Here is a 4,646-nt window from a genome sequence, read left to right as displayed (position 1 = left end):
CATATTTTGAAAGGAAAGCAATCGATTCAACAAGAGAATTTTCTAATTCTCTACTGTCACTCACCAACTCTTTTTTAACCGCAGATTGAAGGGTAATTCCCTTATTTTTCTTTTCAACTTTCCCATCCAGGGACATTTCAAAAGTGAGTAAGGAGTTAAATAATTCGTCTACTCTTAACTTTTTTATATCTTGAGCTTCCTCAATGATCATGACTTTCATGTCAAATCTCTTGGGTAGAGATCTAAGTACCTTCCTGACAACTTTTTCTTCTGAAATCTTCTATCTAAGAGCAAATGACTCATTTGCATCTAGGAAACGTACATTGAATTCAATAATGGATTATTCTTCGTGTATTCTAAGATGCTCAAACTTTGAGGTCATCAACTACAACCTGGACATCTTTACTTTAGATGTTTCCTCATATGTAATAGACAATATATCCCATGCCTTCTTATCTGAGACATAAGTGTTAATTAATTTGAATATGTTGCAATCTACACCATTGAATATGGTATTCAAGGAGAATTTTTCAAAGAGGTTTCATCTTCTTCTCTAGACCACTGAGATTTTGACTTCAAAATTTCATTTCCATCATCAGTTTTGATGGTAGGATGAGTTCATCCAGATACAATAGCCTTATAAGTTTTGCTATCAATAGACTTTAGAAAGGCAATTATTCAAGCTTTCCAGTATGAATAGTTTGTTACATCAAGAACAGGTGAACGAAAGATAGAGCCTCCTTCCTTGATTCCTTCCATGATCGAAGCACCTGAGATAAAGACGACTTTCTCTGGTACCAATTGAAAAAGCGCTAGGATGACTTGTCACTTAATATACATATGTTAAATAGAAAGCATTAACAACAACTGTAATAACAAAAATACCACCAACAAGTAAATAAGTAAAGGTACACAATAGTTAGTAACCCAATTCGGTGATAAATACCTACGTCTAGGGGGCAAAAAGCTCAGAAAAGATAATCCACTAATATTAAAGAGTTAAATAATTTACAACATAGAACTTATTTGTAATACACTAACTACTATAGTGGCCCACGTAAAGTTTAACACCTTGCACCTATGCTCCCCCTAGATGTGAGACTCCCTCTTAATTAAACTTAGGCTCCCCCTAAGTATGTTAATATTAACATCTAATACTTCGACACTCGGCAGTGTGTGAGACTCCTCTTAACTTGATCTTCCTATTAGATTAGTGAACTCCCTTCACCGACAACTCTTAGGTCCCCTTAAGACAGAGAACTCCTTCTCTGAAGCTGAGTTTTGGGCTCCCCTCAAGGCTAAGAATTCCTTCTATGGAAGTAATGGCTTAGGCTCCCCTTAAAACCTTGAAACTCTTCAAAATGTTGCACTCAACGGATGAAGAACATGTACAGCAGAATAGTGAGTAAACAACCAAGAACATGATATAGAATAGTTCAGTCGGAGTATAGAAAAATATCTTGCTCAATTACACAAATGCGGCCACCCTAAATGGTCTGCAATACTCACTTTAAATAAACGAATCCAATAAAGGAAATAGGTTCTCATTTGGAATAAAAAGTCGCGCGTCAAAAAGGAAAATAGTAGACTAAATATCACAACCGGATATTTCTAGATATGGAAAATATTCTGTAGGAAAATACTCTAATGTCACAACGGAATGTTAATACTTTATTTGAGACATTTGTAGAACCACTGCTTTAGAGAAAATTATAAAACCAACCAATCAAATCTCCAACAGTTACAATTGTTGTAAAGTCTGTTAGAAATGATCTGATCCTAATCGTTCATGTGGAAACATGTGAGTGGAGGTATTTTATACAAAGAGTTTGTGTAAAATTGGACTACAAAATGATTAGTTTCTCTTTATAACATTGTTACTTGAAGAGATTTACATTTTATTGGGATGACCATAGGTGACTTGATCTTAATTCTTAGTGAGTTGTGAACTTTTGCCTATGATGGCGGTCCTTTGATCTATATAGGTGAAATTGGCCAGATTTGTCGACGCAATAAGCTTACCATTTTGGGGATTCGTCCGAGTGGGGAGCTGGGAACACAGCTACACAAGAAGAAATCATCTCATTTTCGTTGTTAAAGTAAGTAGATAAATTGTTCCCTTAAGGATTGATTTCGGGTCTTGAACAATAAGATGTCTCACTCTCTCACTGGCTAGAGAAGGGTCTAGTTATGGTTGGACTATGACTAATTGTTCATTTGAGGGCTCATTGGTACTTAAAGAGTTAGATGTAACTACAGTGATAAAATGGTAATTTTGATCCAACTATAGTTACCGATAATTTGTGAATGGTCAACTTACTGTTGATTGGTTATATCCAATAGACACAAAAATATATCTACAGTGCGAAGAGTGTAGTTGTCGGTCTCTAATGGAGTGACAGGCAGTTAATGAATGTTGATTAATTTAATTAAAGACTTTAATTAATTAATCTCGTATCATTTGATTTTCTAATATGTAGGTTCATAAAGCCCGTTGCTAGTTCAATAAGGGTTTATTGAGGATTAATTAATTTTGGATTAATTTGAATTGTTCAAATTAATTAAATGAAATTAATTATATGAGATACAATTAATACAATGTATTTGGATACATTATAATATAAAGTTTAATGAGAGAGATAAATATTTGAATATAATTCAAATATTAATTATACGAATAAGATTCATATAAAACTATAGGTTAAAATTAATGTAAATATGATTCATATTGAAACTATAGGCTATATGAGAGAATATAAAGTTAGTTTATATTATATGTGATATAATATAAAACTATAGGTTATATATTATGTGTGATATAAAATATAGTTTTATTTAATTATAATAATGTAATATAATAAACTTGTAAAGTAACTCCACGTTGTGAAGGGAGTTATTTGATAACTCCTCTTATCTCTCATATACAGGAAAAAGCAGAGGAGTGAAACACAATTGAGTGTTCTCTACACAACTCCATCTTCTTCCTCTCTGTAAGATCTCTCAAGAAAATTCCTTTTTTTTCCTTCACCAAAAATCAAGAAGGCAAGCCCAAACCTCTACCTTGATTTCACACCTTGAGAATAGTGAGGAAGTTTCTTGTGGTTGGTGTTCATCTTTAGAGATTCTACTGTTTGGCAGAGGAGTTTGTGATCTTTCGGTGAGAGGAAAAACGTGAAGAATAGTTTCTTCAAGAGTAAGTGTTCTCTCTTTCCCTTTCCTCTCTGTGAATTAAGAAAGTATGTTTAGTTGTTGTTTATCCTTTACACTGCTTCTTCTCTATATTTTAAGTTATTCCAAAATTGAATTCACTGAAACAAGTGATGGCTCACTTCCGCTGCAGGAATTTGACTCCTTCAATTGGTATCAGAGTCAAATCGTGTCTTTAAATTTCTTTTTGAAAATTAAAATCAGAGAATGGGGAGTTTTACACTGTATTGTGGATGTGGTTTGCAAAATTGGATATTTTAAAAAATTGGCACTTAGTTTTACTGCTCTAAATCATTTAAAATTGTAAGGGCTCGTTGTTTTAGGGATTTAAATTCTTACTATCGACTCTATAAATCGTGTCGTTCGTGGTGAAGAGTTTGTCATGAAGGAGGCTTCAATTTGGAGAAATTTGGAACAAGATCGGACTGGAATTGAAGTAGAAAATAGAATTTTGTGTTAGATCGTAACAGTAGAGCGTTGCAACACTGGCCTTTACATTGTAGCATAGAAGTGTCAGCGTTACAATGCTCCAGCTGAGCGTAGGTACGCTCCTGCTGAGATAACAACATTGGCACAATGCTCCTGTCGAGCATAATTACACTCCAACACTGCCGTGCGTGTGCGCCAACTGCCTGGAGATCGTAGATTCGAGGCAGACATGGGAAGCAACAGTTATTTACATCCCAACACTAATACTTTCACCGTAAATGAGAGGAAAATGGAATTTCGTATTGTTCTACCAAAAATGAGAATATCCTCTCTTAAATACAAACTTAGTAGTCACGTGCACACACACGCGGTAAAGATAAAAAAGTAACAACAGTGAATACATATATTATGTAATAGTCTGTTTTCGTAGAAATTTTTAGAATGTGGTTTCATATTTTGTTCTTGTGAGAAAAAATTGATGTGGGTATCAAAGCAATTGGAGGAATTTTAGACTTAAACAGAAGAACGGGAGAAGAAAGAGAGGGGAAAAGGGAAAAAAAAATAAAGAAAAAAAATGTTACCCAATCTAAATACACTGAAAATCGATAAATATTTTTAAATCACTTAATTTGATCAACTCATCGATATCAGGTCACTTTTCTGTTAGTTGATTAATAGTCAATTTAACATGGAGACCATTTTGAATGATTTTTCATACATTGGAAATAAAGTGTCACTTTTGAAACTTCAGAGACTAATGGACATCAACTTTAAACATCGAGACCAAAAGTGTAGTTTTACCCTAACATTAATTAAAGTTTTATTTGAGAAATTAGCAAAAACGAAAATCATAAGAAATATGACAAAAAAATACCCTTAACAACTTCCTTAATTTCACTATAATTAAACATTCAATTCACAAAAACTTGAATTCTATCTCTCCATACGAATCTTCAGCTTAAATTATGAGGCCCAATTTTTTTAATCATAAATTTGGATCTGGTTTTTCA

General features: G+C 33.4%; 1 long non-coding RNA gene across 1 annotated transcript; it reads left to right on the top strand.

The window, feature by feature from the left end:
- The first annotated feature begins 2,904 nt into the window (after positions 1-2,904).
- LOC150037713 (uncharacterized) lies at positions 2,905-4,090 on the top strand. Its single transcript, XR_016527905.1, has 2 exons — positions 2,905-3,193; positions 3,341-4,090. It is a non-coding gene; the product is annotated as an uncharacterized LOC150037713 (long non-coding RNA).
- Positions 4,091-4,646: the final 556 nt, after the last annotated feature.

This window comes from Benincasa hispida, chromosome 2, assembly GCF_027475165.1.
Source record: "Benincasa hispida cultivar pf3 chromosome 2, pf3_genome.v1.1, whole genome shotgun sequence".
Classification (NCBI taxonomy): domain Eukaryota; kingdom Viridiplantae; phylum Streptophyta; class Magnoliopsida; order Cucurbitales; family Cucurbitaceae; genus Benincasa; species Benincasa hispida.
Note: the sequence above shows the minus strand (reverse complement) of the source record. Positions and strands in the feature narration are given on the sequence as shown.